The sequence below is a fragment of the Camelus bactrianus genome, unplaced genomic scaffold (genome assembly GCF_048773025.1).
Source record: "Camelus bactrianus isolate YW-2024 breed Bactrian camel unplaced genomic scaffold, ASM4877302v1 HiC_scaffold_40, whole genome shotgun sequence".
Lineage (NCBI taxonomy): Eukaryota > Metazoa > Chordata > Mammalia > Artiodactyla > Camelidae > Camelus > Camelus bactrianus.
This window is the reverse complement of record NW_027413956.1, coordinates 994,285-1,012,046: the sequence shown is the minus strand read 5'-3', so window position 1 is coordinate 1,012,046 and position 17,762 is coordinate 994,285.

Sequence of the window (17,762 nt, the reverse complement as noted above, 5' to 3'; positions counted from 1 at the left end):
CATGTTCGATCCAATACACATCCCATTTTCATAGATACCGTCACCGTAACATTCCTTGTTCCGAAAAAGTTACGTGCTCATTGGATTCAACAAATATTCACAGCTCAGTTGTTAGAATGTGAATTACACATCTTTAATAAACCATTGAAGACATATTGTCACCTTAAAGCCTTTGCTCAGATTTTGCAGCGTTTTCATAACACCAGTTTCCAAACAGAGGTAGATTTTACAGTAAAATGCTCCTGGAGCGGGTTCTCACCAATAGATATGTAATTTACTTAGTGTCCTTCAACGTGACATTCCGTGTTCCGAACACACTACATAAATCACGGATATGAGAAACATTTTTAATGAGTTGTGTACATGTGTATTACAAAACTTTCATAAACCATACAAGGCATATTTACACCTAGAAACTTTAACTCTTAGTTTGCAGCTTTTTCCTTATAGCAGTTTCAAAAATCAGGCAGTTTCCTAAGGAAAAAACTTTTGGAGCGTGTTCTACCCAATAGACATATAAATTTCATAGATTCTCCTGCTGTGAAATTCCGTGTTTCGAACACGCTACATGCAGATAGGCTTCGACAAAATACTCTACAGATTTGTTTGCATGTGGATTACAGGACTTTCATCACAATACAAGGCATATTGATGCTTAGAAGCATTTTCTCTGATTTCACAGAACTTTCCAAACACCAGATTCGAAACTGAGGCAGATTTCACGGCAAAAATCTCTTGGAGCGGGTTCAAAACAATAGACATGTAATTTACATGGATTCGCTCACCGTGAAGTTCCGTTTTCCGAACACGCTACATTCATATCGGATTCGACAAATATTCACTACAGAGTTGTTAGCAAGTGGATTATAGCACTTTCATCCACCATACATGGCTTACTGACACTTTGAAGAATTTTCTGAGATTTCACAAGTTAGTTTTAATGCCAGGTTTGAAAATGAGGCAGATTTGGCAGGAAAATGCTCTTGGAGCGAGTTCTACACAAAAGATATGTAGTTTACCTAGTTTCACTCACCGTGACATTCCGTGTTCTGAACACGTTACATGCATCACGGATTCGACAAACATTCTTTAATGAGTTGTGAACATGTGTATTACCGAACTTTCATCCACATTACAATGCATATTTATACATAGACATTTTTTTCTGATTTAGTAGATTTCTCCTAATGTCAGTTTTTAAATCATGCAGTTTTCACATAAAAATCCTCTTGGAGCGAGTTCTACCCAATAGAGATGCAATTTACATAGAACCCGTCATCGTGAAATTCCGTGTTCCGAAAAAGCTTCATGCATCACGGATTCGACAAATATTCACTACAGAGTCGTTAGCATAAGGATTACTGAACTTTCATCCACCATAAAAGCCATATTGACACTTTGAAGCATTTTCTCATATTTCAAAACGTTTTCCTAATGCCAGTTTTGAAACTGAGGCAGAATTCACAGAAAAATCTCTTGGAGCGAGTTCTACCCAAGAGACATGTATTTTACTTAGATTCCCTCACCGTGATATTCTGTGTTCCGAACACGCTTCATGTATCTCGGATTCAACAAATATTCACTACAGAGTTGTTAGCATGCGGATTACCGAACTTTCATCCACCCTACAAGGCATATTTACAAAGAGAAACTATTCATCAGAGTTCGCAGTGTTTTCCTAAACCAAGTTTCGAAAATCAGGCAGATTTCTCAGGAAAAATCTCTTGGAGTGATTTCTAACCAAGAGAAAGGTAATTTACATAAACTCCCTGGCCATGAAATCCCGTGTTCCAAACATGCTACATGCATAATGGATTCGACAAATATTCACTACAGATTTGTTAGCATGTGGATTTCCGAACTTTCATCACAATAGATTGAATATTGATACTTAGAAGTATTTTCTCAGATTTTGCAGCATTTTCCAAACGCCAGTTTAAAAATGAAGCAGTTTTCGCAGAAAAATTCTCTTGGAGCGAGTTCTAACCTATAGAGGAGTAATTTAAATTGTTTCAAACACCGTGAAATTCCACGTTCCGAACACGGTATATGCATCACGGATTAGAAAAAGATTCTTTAATATGTTGTGAAATTGTGGATTACCAAACTTTCTTCCAACATAAAGGCATATTTACACCTAGAAATATTTACTCTCATTTTGAAGCTTTCTCCAAACTTCAGATTCGATAATCATGCAATTTTCGCAGAAAAATTCTATTCTAGCTAGTTCTACCCAATAGAATTGTAATTTACATTGTTTCATTACAGTGAAATTCCGTTTTCCAAAAGCGCTCCATGAATCACGGTTTGAAAAATAATAACTACACTGTTATTAACATGTGGATTACCGGACTTTCATTCACCATTCAAGGCATATTGACACTTAGAAGCATTTTCTCAGATTTCACAGGGTTCTCCTAATGGCAGTTTTGAAAATGAGGCACATTTCACAGAAAAATTCTCTTCAAGCGAGTTCTACCCAATAGACATGTAAGTTACATTGTTTCCTTCAATATGACATTCTGTATTCCGAACACGTTACATGCATCAAGAATTCGACAAACATTCTTTAATGAGTGGGAGCATGTGGATTACCGAACTTTCATCCAACACACTAGGCATATTTGCACCTAGAAGTGTTTATTCTGATTTCGCAGGTTTTTCCTAACATCCAGTTTCGAAAATCATGAAATTTTCGCTGAAAAATTCAATTCAAGCGAGTTCTATCCAGTAGAATTGTTGTTTTCTGAGTTTCACTCACCGAGACATTCCATGTTCCGAAAACGTTACATTAATCACGGTTTCGACAAAGATTATTTAATGACCGTGAGCATGTGGATTACCGATGTTTCAACCACAATACAAGGCATATTTACACCTAGAAATATTTACTTAGATTTCGCAGATTTTTCCTTACGTCAGTTACGAAAATCAGGCATTTTCGCAGAAAAATTCTCTTGCTGCATGTTCGATCCAATACACATCCCATTTTCATAGATACCGTCACCGTAACATTCCTTGTTCCGAAAAAGTTACGTGCTCATTGGATTCAACAAATATTCACAGCTCAGTTGTTAGAATGTGAATTACACATCTTTAATAAACCATTGAAGACATATTGTCACCTTAAAGCCTTTGCTCAGATTTTGCAGCGTTTTCATAACACCAGTTTCCAAACAGAGGTAGATTTTACAGTAAAATGCTCCTGGAGCGGGTTCTCACCAATAGATATGTAATTTACTTAGTGTCCTTCAACGTGACATTCCGTGTTCCGAACACACTACATAAATCACGGATATGAGAAACATTTTTAATGAGTTGTGTACATGTGTATTACAAAACTTTCATAAACCATACAAGGCATATTTACACCTAGAAACTTTAACTCTTAGTTTGCAGCTTTTTCCTAATAGCAGTTTCAAAAATCAGGCAGTTTCCTAAGGAAAAAACTTTTGGAGCGTGTTCTACCCAATAGACATATAAATTTCATAGATTCTCCTGCTGTGAAATTCCGTGTTTCGAACACGCTACATGCGGATAGGCTTCGACAAATTACTCTACAGATTTGTTTGCATGTGGATTACAGGACTTTCATCACAATACAAGGCATATTGATGCTTAGAAGCATTTTCTCTGATTTCACAGAACTTTCCAACACCAGATTCGAAACTGAGGCAGATTTCACGGCAAAAAACTCTTGGAGCGGGTTCAAAACAATAGACATGTAATTTACATGGATTCGCTCACCGTGAAGTTCCGTTTTCCGAACACGCTACATTCATATCGGATTCGACAAATATTCACTACAGAGTTGTTAGCAAGTGGATTATAGCACTTTCATCCACCATACATGGCTTACTGACACTTTGAAGAATTTTCTGAGATTTCACAAGTTAGTTTTAATGCCAGGTTTGAAAATGAGGCAGATTTGGCAGGAAAATGCTCTTGGAGCGAGTTCTACACAAAAGATATTTAGTTTACCTAGTTTCACTCACCGTGACATTCCGTGTTCTGAACACGTTACATGCATCACGGATTCGACAAACATTCTTTAATGAGTTGTGAACATGTGTATTACCGAACTTTCATCCACATTACAATGCATATTTATACATAGACATTTTTTTCTGATTTAGTAGATTTCTCCTAATGTCAGTTTTTAAATCATGCAGTTTTCACAGAAAAATCCTCTTGGAGCGAGTTCTACCCAATAGAGATGCAATTTACATAGAACCCGTCATCGTGAAATTCCGTGTTCCGAAAAAGCTTCATGCATCACGGATTCGACAAATATTCACTACAGAGTCGTTAGCATAAGGATTACTGAACTTTCATCCACCATAAAAGCCATATTGACTCTTTGAAGCATTTTCTCATATTTCGAAACGTTTTCCTAATGCCAGTTTTGAAACTGAGGCAGAATTCGCAGAAAAATCTCTTGGAGCGAGTTCTACCCAAGAGACATGTATTTTACTTAGATTCCCTCACCGTGATATTCTGTGTTCCGAACACGCTTCATGTATCTCGGATTCGACAAATATTCACTACAGAGTTGTTAGCATGCGGATTACCGAACTTTCATCCACCCTACAAGGCATATTTACACAGAGAATCTATTCATCTGAGTTCGCAGTGTTTTCCTAACACCAGTTTCGAAAATCAGGCAGATTTCTCAGGAAAAATCTCTTGGAGTGATTTCTAACCAAGAGAAAGGTAATTTACATAAACTCCCTGGCCATGAAATCCCGTGTTCCGAACATGCTACATGCATAATGGATTCGACAAATATTCACTACAGATTTGTTAGCATGTGGATTTCCGAACTTTCATCACAATAGATTGAATATTGATACTTAGAAGTATTTTCTCAGATTTTGCAGCATTTTCCAAACGCCAGTTTCAAAAATGAAGCAGTTTTCGCAGAAAAATTCTCTTGGAGCGAGTTCTAACCTATAGAGGAGTAATTTACATTGTTTCAAACACCGTGAAATTCCACGTTCCGAACACGGTATATGCATCACGGATTAGAAAGAGATTCTTTAATATGTTGTGAAAATGTGGATTACCGAACTTTCTTCCAACATAAAGGCATATTTACACCTAGAAATATTTACTCTCATTTTGAAGCTTTCTCCAAACTTCAGATTCGATAATCATGCAATTTTCGCAGAAAAATTCTATTCTAGCTAGTTCTACCCAATAGAATTGTAATTTACATTGTTTCATTACAGTGAAATTCCGTTTTCCAAAAGCGCTCCATGAATCACGGTTTGAAAAATAATAACTACACTGTTATTAACATGTGGATTACCGGACTTTCATTCACCATTCAAGGCATATTGACACTTAGAAGCATTTTCTCAGATTTCACAGGGTTCTCCTAATGGCAGTTTTGAAAATGAGGCACATTTCACAGAAAAATTCTCTTCAAGCGAGTTCTACCCAATAGACATGTAAGTTACATTGTTTCCTTCAATATGACATTCCGTATTCCGAACACGTTACATGCATCAAGAATTCGACAAACATTCTTTAATGAGTGGGAGCATGTGGATTACCGAACTTTCATCCAACACACTAGGCATATTTGCACCTAGAAGTGTTTATTCTGATTTCGCAGGTTTTTCCTAACATCCAGTTTCGAAAATCATGAAATTTTCGCTGAAAAATTCAATTCAAGCGAGTTCTATCCAGTAGAATTGTTGTTTTCTGAGTTTCACCCACCGAGACATTCCATGTTCCGAAAACGTTACATTAATCACGGTTTCGACAAAGATTATTTAATGACCGTGAGCATGTGGATTACCGATGTTTCAACCACAATACAAGGGATATTTACTCCTAGAAATATTTACTTAGATTTCGCAGATTTTTCCTTACGTCCATTACGAAAATCAGGCATTTTCGCAGAAAAATTCTCTTGCTGCATGTTCGATCCAATACACATCCCATTTTCATAGATACCGTCACCGTAACATTCATTGTTCCGAAAAAGTTACGTGCTCAATGGATTCAACAAATATTCACAGCTCAGTTGTTAGAATGTGAATTACACATCTTTAATAAACCATTGAAGACATATTGTCACCTTAAAGCCTTTGCTCAGATTTTGCAGCGTTTTCATAACACCAGTTTCCAAACAGAGGTAGATTTTACAGTAAAATGCTCCTGGAGCGGGTTCTCACCAATAGATATGTAATTTACTTAGTGTCCTTCAACGTGACATTCCGTGTTCCGAACACACTACATAAATCACGGATATGAGAAACATTTTTAATGAGTTGTGTACATGTGTATTACAAAACTTTCATGAACCATACAAGGCATATTTACACCTAGAAACTTTAACTCTTAGTTTGCAGCTTTTTCCTAATAGCAGTTTCAAAAATCAGGCAGTTTCCTAAGGAAAAAACTTTTGGAGCGTGTTCTACCCAATAGACATATAAATTTCATAGATTCTCCTGCTGTGAAATTCCGTGTTTCGAACACGCTACATGCAGATAGGCTTCGACAAAATACTCTGCAGATTTGTTTGCATGTGGATTACAGGACTTTCATCACAATACAAGGCATATTGATGCTTAGAAGCATTTTCTCTGATTTCACAGAACTTTCCAAACACCAGATTCGAAACTGAGGCAGATTTCACGGCAAAAAACTCTTGGAGCGGGTTCAAAACAATAGACATGTAATTTACATGGATTCGCTCACCGTGAAGTTCCGTTTTCCGAACACGCTACATTCATATCGGATTCGACAAATATTCACTACAGAGTTGTTAGCAAGTGGATTATAGCACTTTCATCCACCATACATGGCTTACTGACACTTTGAAGAATTTTCTGAGATTTCACAAGTTAGTTTTAATGCCAGGTTTGAAAATGAGGCAGATTTGGCAGGAAAATGCTCTTGGAGCGAGTTCTACACAAAAGATATGTAGTTTACCTAGTTTCACTCACCGTGACATTCCGTGTTCTGAACACGTTACATGCATCACGGATTCGACAAACATTCTTTAATGAGTTGTGAACATGTGTATTACCGAACTTTCATCCACCTTACGATGCATATATATACATAGACATTTTTTTCTGATTTAGTAGATTTCTCCTAATGTCAGTTTTTAAATCATGCAGTTTTCACAGAAAAATCCTCTTGGAGCGAGTTCTACCCAATAGAGATGCAATTTACATAGAACCCGTCATCGTGAAATTCCGTGTTCCGAAAAAGCTTCATGCATCACGGATTCGACAAATATTCACTACAGAGTCGTTAGCATAAGGATTACTGAACTTTCATCCACCATAAAAGCCATATTGACACTTTGAAGCATTTTCTCATATTTCAAAACGTTTTCCTAATGCCAGTTTTGAAACTGAGGCAGAATTCGCAGAAAAATCTCTTGGAGCGAGTTCTACCCAAGAGACATGTATTTTACTTAGATTCCCTCACCGTGATATTCTGTGTTCCGAACACGCTTCATGTATCTCGGATTCGACAAATATTCACTACAGAGTTGTTAGCATGCGGATTACCGAACTTTCATCCACCCTACAAGGCATATTTACAAAGAGAAACTATTCATCAGAGTTCGCAGTGTTTTCCTAAACCAAGTTTCGAAAATCAGGCAGATTTCTCAGGAAAAATCTCTTGGAGTGATTTCTAACCAAGAGAAAGGTAATTTACATAAACTCCCTGGCCATGAAATCCCGTGTTCCAAACATGCTACATGCATAATGGATTCGACAAATATTCACTACAGATTTGTTAGCATGTGGATTTCCGAACTTTCATCACAATAGATTGAATATTGATACTTAGAAGTATTTTCTCAGATTTTGCAGCATTTTCCAAACGCCAGTTTAAAAATGAAGCAGTTTTCGCAGAAAAATTCTCTTGGAGCGAGTTCTAACCTATAGAGGAGTAATTTAAATTGTTTCAAACACCGTGAAATTCCACGTTCCGAACACGGTATATGCATCACGGATTAGAAAAAGATTCTTTAATATGTTGTGAAATTGTGGATTACCGAACTTTCTTCCAACATAAAGGCATATTTACACCTAGAAATATTTACTCTCATTTTGAAGCTTTCTCCAAACTTCAGATTCGATAATCATGCAATTTTCGCAGAAAAATTCTATTCTAGCTAGTTCTACCCAATAGAATTGTAATTTACATTGTTTCATTACAGTGAAATTCCGTTTTCCAAAAGCGCTCCATGAATCACGGTTTGAAAAATAATAACTACACTGTTATTAACATGTGGATTACCGGACTTTCATTCACCATTCAAGGCATATTGACACTTAGAAGCATTTTCTCAGATTTCACAGGGTTCTCCTAATGGCAGTTTTGAAAATGAGGCACATTTCACAGAAAAATTCTCTTCAAGCGAGTTCTACCCAATAGACATGTAAGTTACATTGTTTCCTTCAATATGACATTCTGTATTCCGAACACGTTACATGCATCAAGAATTCGACAAACATTCTTTAATGAGTGGGAGCATGTGGATTACCGAACTTTCATCCAACACACTAGGCATATTTGCACCTAGAAGTGTTTATTCTGATTTCGCAGGTTTTTCCTAACATCCAGTTTCGAAAATCATGAAATTTTCGCTGAAAAATTCAATTCAAGCGAGTTCTATCCAGTAGAATTGTTGTTTTCTGAGTTTCACTCACCGAGACATTCCATGTTCCGAAAACGTTACATTAATCACGGTTTCGACAAAGATTATTTAATGACCGTGAGCATGTGGATTACCGATGTTTCAACCACAATACAAGGCATATTTACACCTAGAAATATTTACTTAGATTTCGCAGATTTTTCCTTACGTCAGTTACGAAAATCAGGCATTTTCGCAGAAAAATTCTCTTGCTGCATGTTCGATCCAATACACATCCCATTTTCATAGATACCGTCACCGTAACATTCCTTGTTCCGAAAAAGTTACGTGCTCATTGGATTCAACAAATATTCACAGCTCAGTTGTTAGAATGTGAATTACACATCTTTAATAAACCATTGAAGACATATTGTCACCTTAAAGCCTTTGCTCAGATTTTGCAGCGTTTTCATAACACCAGTTTCCAAACAGAGGTAGATTTTACAGTAAAATGCTCCTGGAGCGGGTTCTCACCAATAGATATGTAATTTACTTAGTGTCCTTCAACGTGACATTCCGTGTTCCGAACACACTACATAAATCACGGATATGAGAAACATTTTTAATGAGTTGTGTACATGTGTATTACAAAACTTTCATAAACCATACAAGGCATATTTACACCTAGAAACTTTAACTCTTAGTTTGCAGCTTTTTCCTAATAGCAGTTTCAAAAATCAGGCAGTTTCCTAAGGAAAAAACTTTTGGAGCGTGTTCTACCCAATAGACATATAAATTTCATAGATTCTCCTGCTGTGAAATTCCGTGTTTCGAACACGCTACATGCGGATAGGCTTCGACAAATTACTCTACAGATTTGTTTGCATGTGGATTACAGGACTTTCATCACAATACAAGGCATCTTGATGCTTAGAAGCATTTTCTCTGATTTCACAGAACTTTCCAACACCAGATTCGAAACTGAGGCAGATTTCACGGCAAAAATCTCTTGGAGCGGGTTCAAAACAATAGACATGTAATTTACATGGATTCGCTCACCGTGAAGTTCCGTTTTCCGAACACGCTACATTCATATCGGATTCGACAAATATTCACTACAGAGTTGTTAGCAAGTGGATTATAGCACTTTCATCCACCATACATGGCTTACTGACACTTTGAAGAATTTTCTGAGATTTCACAAGTTAGTTTTAATGCCAGGTTTGAAAATGAGGCAGATTTGGCAGGAAAATGCTCTTGGAGCGAGTTCTACACAAAAGATATGTAGTTTACCTAGTTTCACTCACCGTGACATTCCGTGTTCTGAACACGTTACATGCATCACGGATTCGACAAACATTCTTTAATGAGTTGTGAACATGTGTATTACCGAACTTTCATCCACATTACAATGCATATTTATACATAGACATTTTTTTCTGATTTAGTAGATTTCTCCTAATGTCAGTTTTTAAATCATGCAGTTTTCACAGAAAAATCCTCTTGGAGCGAGTTCTACCCAATAGAGATGCAATTTACATAGAACCCGTCATCGTGAAATTCCGTGTTCCGAAAAAGCTTCATGCATCACGGATTCGACAAATATTCACTACAGAGTCGTTAGCATAAGGATTACTGAACTTTCATCCACCATAAAAGCCATATTGACTCTTTGAAGCATTTTCTCATATTTCGAAACGTTTTCCTAATGCCAGTTTTGAAACTGAGGCAGAATTCGCAGAAAAAACTCTTGGAGCGAGTTCTACCCAAGAGACATGTATTTTACTTAGATTCCCTCACCGTGATATTCTGTGTTCCGAACACGCTTCATGTATCTCGGATTCGACAAATATTCACTACAGAGTTGTTAGCATGCGGATTACCGAACTTTCATCCACCCTACAAGGCATATTTACACAGAGAATCTATTCATCTGAGTTCGCAGTGTTTTCCTAACCCCAGTTTCGAAAATCAGGCAGATTTCTCAGGAAAAATCTCTTGGAGTGATTTCTAACCAAGAGAAAGTTAGTTTACATAAACTCCCTGGCCATGAAATCCCGTGTTCCAAACATGCTACATGCATAATGGATTCGACAAATATTCACTACAGATTTGTTAGCATGTGGATTACCGAACTTTCATCACAATAGATTGAATATTGATACTTAGAAGTATTTTCTCAGATTTTGCAGCATTTTCCAAACGCCAGTTTCAAAAATGAAGCAGTTTTCGCAGAAAAATTCTCTTGGAGCGAGTTCTAACCTATAGAGGAGTAATTTACATTGTTTCAAACACCGTGAAATTCCACGTTCCGAACACGGTATATGCATCACGGATTAGAAAGAGATTCTTTAATATGTTGTGAAAATGTGGATTACCGAACTTTCTTCCAACATAAAGGCATATTTACACCTAGAAATATTTACTCTCATTTTGAAGCTTTCTCCAAACTTCAGATTCGATAATCATGCAATTTTCGCAGAAAAATTCTATTCTAGCTAGTTCTACCCAATAGAATTGTAATTTACATTGTTTCATTACAGTGAAATTCCGTTTTCCAAAAGCGCTCCATGAATCACGGTTTGAAAAATAATAACTACACTGTTATTAACATGTGGATTACCGGACTTTCATTCACCATTCAAGGCATATTGACACTTAGAAGCATTTTCTCAGATTTCACAGGGTTCTCCTAATGGCAGTTTTGAAAATGAGGCACATTTCACAGAAAAATTCTCTTCAAGCGAGTTCTACCCAATAGACATGTAAGTTACATTGTTTCCTTCAATATGACATTCCGTATTCCGAACACGTTACATGCATCAAGAATTCGACAAACATTCTTTAATGAGTGGGAGCATGTGGATTACCGAACTTTCATCCAACACACTAGGCATATTTGCACCTAGAAGTGTTTATTCTGATTTCGCAGGTTTTTCCTAACATCCAGTTTCGAAAATCATGAAATTTTCGCTGAAAAATTCAATTCAAGCGAGTTCTATCCAGTAGAATTGTTGTTTTCTGAGTTTCACTCACCGAGACATTCCATGTTCTGAAAACGTTACATTAATCACGGTTTCGACAAAGATTATTTAATGACCGTGAGCATGTGGATTACCGATGTTTCAACCACAATACAAGGGATATTTACTCCTAGAAATATTTACTTAGATTTCGCAGATTTTTCCTTACGTCCATTACGAAAATCAGGCATTTTCGCAGAAAAATTCTCTTGCTGCATGTTCGATCCAATACACATCCCATTTTCATAGATACCGTCACCGTAACATTCATTGTTCCGAAAAAGTTACGTGCTCATTGGATTCAACAAATATTCACAGCTCAGTTGTTAGAATGTGAATTACACATCTTTAATAAACCATTGAAGACATATTGTCACCTTAAAGCCTTTGCTCAGATTTTGCAGCGTTTTCATAACACCAGTTTCCAAACAGAGGTAGATTTTACAGTAAAATGCTCCTGGAGCGGGTTCTCACCAATAGATATGTAATTTACTTAGTGTCCTTCAACGTGACATTCCGTGTTCCGAACACACTACATAAATCACGGATATGAGAAACATTTTTAATGAGTTGTGTACATGTGTATTACAAAACTTTCATGAACCATACAAGGCATATTTACACCTAGAAACTTTAACTCTTAGTTTGCAGCTTTTTCCTTATAGCAGTTTCAAAAATCAGGCAGTTTCCTAAGGAAAAAACTTTTGGAGCGTGTTCTACCCAATAGACATATAAATTTCATAGATTCTCCTGCTGTGAAATTCCATGTTTCAAACACGCTACATGCAGATAGGCTTCGACAAAATACTCTACAGATTTGTTTGCATGTGGATTACAGGACTTTCATCACAATACAAGGCATATTGATGCTTAGAAGCATTTTCTCTGATTTCACAGAACTTTCCAAACACCAGATTCGAAACTGAGGCAGATTTCACGGCAAAAAACTCTTGGAGCGGGTTCAAAACAATAGACATGTAATTTACATGGATTCGCTCACCGTGAAGTTCCGTTTTCCGAACACGCTACATTCATATCGGATTCGACAAATATTCACTACAGAGTTGTTAGCAAGTGGATTATAGCACTTTCATCCACCATACATGGCTTACTGACACTTTGAAGAATTTTCTGAGATTTCACAAGTTAGTTTTAATGCCAGGTTTGAAAATGAGGCAGATTTGGCAGGAAAATGCTCTTGGAGCGAGTTCTACACAAAAGATATGTAGTTTACCTAGTTTCACTCACCGTGACATTCCGTGTTCTGAACACGTTACATGCATCACGGATTCGACAAACATTCTTTAATGAGTTGTGAACATGTGTATTACCGAACTTTCATCCACATTACAATGCATATTTATACATAGACATTTTTTTCTGATTTAGTAGATTTCTCCTAATGTCAGTTTTTAAATCATGCAGTTTTCACAGAAAAATCCTCTTGGAGCGAGTTCTACCCAATAGAGATGCAATTTACATAGAACCCGTCATCGTGAAATTCCGTGTTCCGAAAAAGCTTCATGCATCACGGATTCGACAAATATTCACTACAGAGTCGTTAGCATAAGGATTACTGAACTTTCATCCACCATAAAAGCCATATTGACACTTTGAAGCATTTTCTCATATTTCGAAACGTTTTCCTAATGCCAGTTTTGAAACTGAGGCAGAATTCGCAGAAAAAACTCTTGGAGCGAGTTCTACCCAAGAGACATGTATTTTACTTAGATTCCCTCACCGTGATATTCTGTGTTCCGAACACGCTTCATGTATCTCGGATTCGACAAATGTTCACTACAGAGTTGTTAGCATGCGGATTACCGAACTTTCATCCACCCTACAAGGCATATTTACACAGAGAATCTATTCATCTGAGTTCGCAGTGTTTTCCTAACACCAGTTTCGAAAATCAGGCAGATTTCTCAGGAAAAATCTCTTGGAGTGATTTCTAACCAAGAGAAAGGTAATTTACATAAACTCCCTGGCCATGAAATCCCGTGTTCCAAACATGCTACATGCATAATGGATTCGACAAATATTCACTACAGATTTGTTAGCATGTGGATTACCGAACTTTCATCACAATAGATTGAATATTGATACTTAGAAGTATTTTCTCAGATTTTGCAGCATTTTCCAAACGCCAGTTTCAAAAATGAAGCAGTTTTCGCAGAAAAATTCTCTTGGAGCGAGTTCTAACCTATAGAGTAGTAATTTACATTGTTTCAAACACCGTGAAATTCCACGTTCCGAACACGGTATATGCATCACGGATTAGAAAGAGATTCTTTAATATGTTGTGAAAATGTGGATTACCGAACTTTCTTCCAACATAAAGGCATATTTACACCTAGAAATATTTACTCTCATTTTGAAGCTTTCTCCAAACTTCAGATTCGATAATCATGCAATTTTCGCAGAAAAATTCTATTCTAGCTAGTTCTACCCAATAGAATTGTAATTTACATTGTTTCATTACAGTGAAATTCCGTTTTCCAAAAGCGCTCCATGAATCACGGTTTGAAAAATAATAACTACACTGTTATTAACATGTGGATTACCGGACTTTCATTCACCATTCAAGGCATATTGACACTTAGAAGCATTTTCTCAGATTTCACAGGGTTCTCCTAATGGCAGTTTTGAAAATGAGGCACATTTCACAGAAAAATTCTCTTCAAGCGAGTTCTACCCAATAGACATGTAAGTTACATTGTTTCCTTCAATATGACATTCCGTATTCCGAACACGTTACATGCATCAAGAATTCGACAAACATTCTTTAATGAGTGGGAGCATGTGGATTACCGAACTTTCATCCAACACACTAGGCATATTTGCACCTAGAAGTGTTTATTCTGATTTCGCAGGTTTTTCCTAACATCCAGTTTCGAAAATCATGAAATTTTCGCTGAAAAATTCAATTCAAGCGAGTTCTATCCAGTAGAATTGTTGTTTTCTGAGTTTCACTCACCGAGACATTCCATGTTCCAAAAACGTTACATTAATCACGGTTTCGACAAAGATTATTTAATGACCGTGAGCATGTGGATTACCGATGTTTCAACCACAATACAAGGCATATTTACACCTAGAAATATTTACTTAGATTTCGCAGATTTTTCCTTACGTCCATTACGAAAATCAGGCATTTTCGCAGAAAAATTCTCTTGCTGCATGTTCGATCCAATACACATCCCATTTTCATAGATACCGTCACCGTAACATTCCTTGTTCCGAAAAAGTTACGTGCTCATTGGATTCAACAAATATTCACAGCTCAGTTGTTAGAATGTGAATTACACATCTTTAATAAACCATTGAAGACATATTGTCACCTTAAAGCCTTTGCTCAGATTTTGCAGCGTTTTCATAACACCAGTTTCCAAACAGAGGTAGATTTTACAGTAAAATGCTCCTGGAGCGGGTTCTCACCAATAGATATGTAATTTACTTAGTGTCCTTCAACGTGACATTCCGTGTTCCGAACACACTACATAAATCACGGATATGAGAAACATTTTTAATGAGTTGTGTACATGTGTATTACAAAACTTTCATGAACCATACAAGGCATATTTACACCTAGAAACTTTAACTCTTAGTTTGCAGCTTTTTCCTTATAGCAGTTTCAAAAATCAGGCAGTTTCCTAAGGAAAAAACTGTTGGAGCGTGTTCTACCCAATAGACATATAAATTTCATAGATTCTCCTGCTGTGAAATTCCGTGTTTCGAACACGCTACATGCAGATAGGCTTCGACAAAATACTCTACAGATTTGTTTGCATGTGGATTACAGGACTTTCATCACAATACAAGGCATATTGATGCTTAGAAGCATTTTCTCTGATTTCACAGAACTTTCCAAACACCAGATTCGAAACTGAGGCAGATTTCACGGCAAAAAACTCTTGGAGCGGGTTCAAAACAATAGACATGTAATTTACATGGATTCGCTCACCGTGAAGTTCCGTTTTCCGAACACGCTACATTCATATCGGATTCGACAAATATTCACTACAGAGTTGTTAGCAAGTGGATTATAGCACTTTCATCCACCATACATGGCTTACTGACACTTTGAAGAATTTTCTGAGATTTCACAAGTTAGTTTTAATGCCAGGTTTGAAAATGAGGCAGATTTGGCAGGAAAATGCTCTTGGAGCGAGTTCTACACAAAAGATATGTAGTTTACCTAGTTTCACTCACCGTGACATTCCGTGTTCTGAACACGTTACATGCATCACGGATTCGACAAACATTCTTTAATGAGTTGTGAACATGTGTATTACCGAACTTTCATCCACATTACAATGCATATTTATACATAGACATTTTTTTCTGATTTAGTAGATTTCTCCTAATGTCAGTTTTTAAATCATGCAGTTTTCACAGAAAAATCCTCTTGGAGCGAGTTCTACCCAATAGAGATGCAATTTACATAGAACCCGTCATCGTGAAATTCCGTGTTCCGAAAAAGCTTCATGCATCACGGATTCGACAAATATTCACTACAGAGTCGTTAGCATAAGGATTACTGAACTTTCATTCACCATAAAATCCATATTGACACTTTGAAGCATTTTCTCATATTTTGAAACGTTTTCCTAATGCCAGTTTTGAAACTGAGGCAGAATTCGCAGAAAAATCTCTTGGAGCGAGTTCTACCCAAGAGACATGTATTTTACTTAGATTCCCTCACCGTGATATTCTCTGTTCCGAACACGCTTCATGTATCTTGGATTCGACAAATATTCACTACAGAGTTGTTAGCATGCGGATTACCGAACTTTCATCCACCCTACAAGGCATATTTACACAGAGAATCTATTCATCTGAGTTCGCAGTGTTTTCCTAACCCAAGTTTCGAAAATCAGGCAGATTTCTCAGGAAAAATCTCTTGGAGTGATTTCTAACCAAGAGAAAGGTAATTTACATAAACTCCCTGGCCATGAAATCCCGTGTTCCGAACATGCTACATGCATAATGGATTAGACAAATATTCACTACAGAGTTGTTAGCATGCGGATTACCGAACTTTCATCCACCCTACAAGGCATATTTACACAGAGAATCTATTCATCTGAGTTCGCAGTGTTATCCTAACCCAAGTTTCGAAAATCAGGCAGATTTCTCAGGAAAAATCTCTTGGAGTGATTTCTAACCAAGAGAAAGGTAATTTACATAAACTCCCTGGCCATGAAATCCCGTGTTCCGACCATGCTACATGCATAATGGATTCGACAAATATTCACTACAGATTTGTTAGCATGTGGATTTCCGAACTTTCATCACAATAGATTGAATATTGATACCTAGAAGTATTTTCTCAGATTTTGCAGCATTTTCCAAAAGCCAGTTTCAAAAATGAAGCAGTTTTCGCAGAAAAATTCTCTTGGAGCGAGTTCTAACCTATAGAGGAGTAATTTACATTGTTTCAAACACCGTGAAATTCCACGTTCCGAACACGGTATATGCATCACGGATTAGAAAGAGATTCTTTAATATGTTGTGAAAATGTGGATTACCGAACTTTCTTCCAACATAAAGGCATATTTACACCTAGAAATATTTACTCTCATTTTGAAGCTTTCTCCAAACTTCAGATTCGATAATCATGCAATTTTCGCAGAAAAATTCTATTCTAGCTAGTTCTACCCAATAGAATTGTAATTTACATTGTTTCATTACAGTGAAATTCCGTTTTCCAAAAGCGCTCCATGAATCACGGTTTGAAAAATAATAACTACACTGCTATTAACATGTGGATTACCGGACTTTCATTCACCATTCAAGGCATATTGACACTTAGAAGCATTTTCTCAGATTTCACAGGGTTCTCCTAATGGCAGTTTTGAAAATGAGGCACATTTCACAGAAAAATTCTCTTCAAGCGAGTTCTACCCAATAGACATGTAAGTTACATTGTTTCCTTCAATATGACATTCCGTATTCCGAACACGTTACATGCATCAAGAATTCGACAAACATTCTTTAATGAGTGGGAGCATGTGGATTACCGAACTTTCATCCAACACACTAGGCATATTTGCACCTAGAAGTGTTTATTCTGATTTCGCAGGTTTTTCCTAACATCCAGTTTCGAAAATCATGAAATTTTC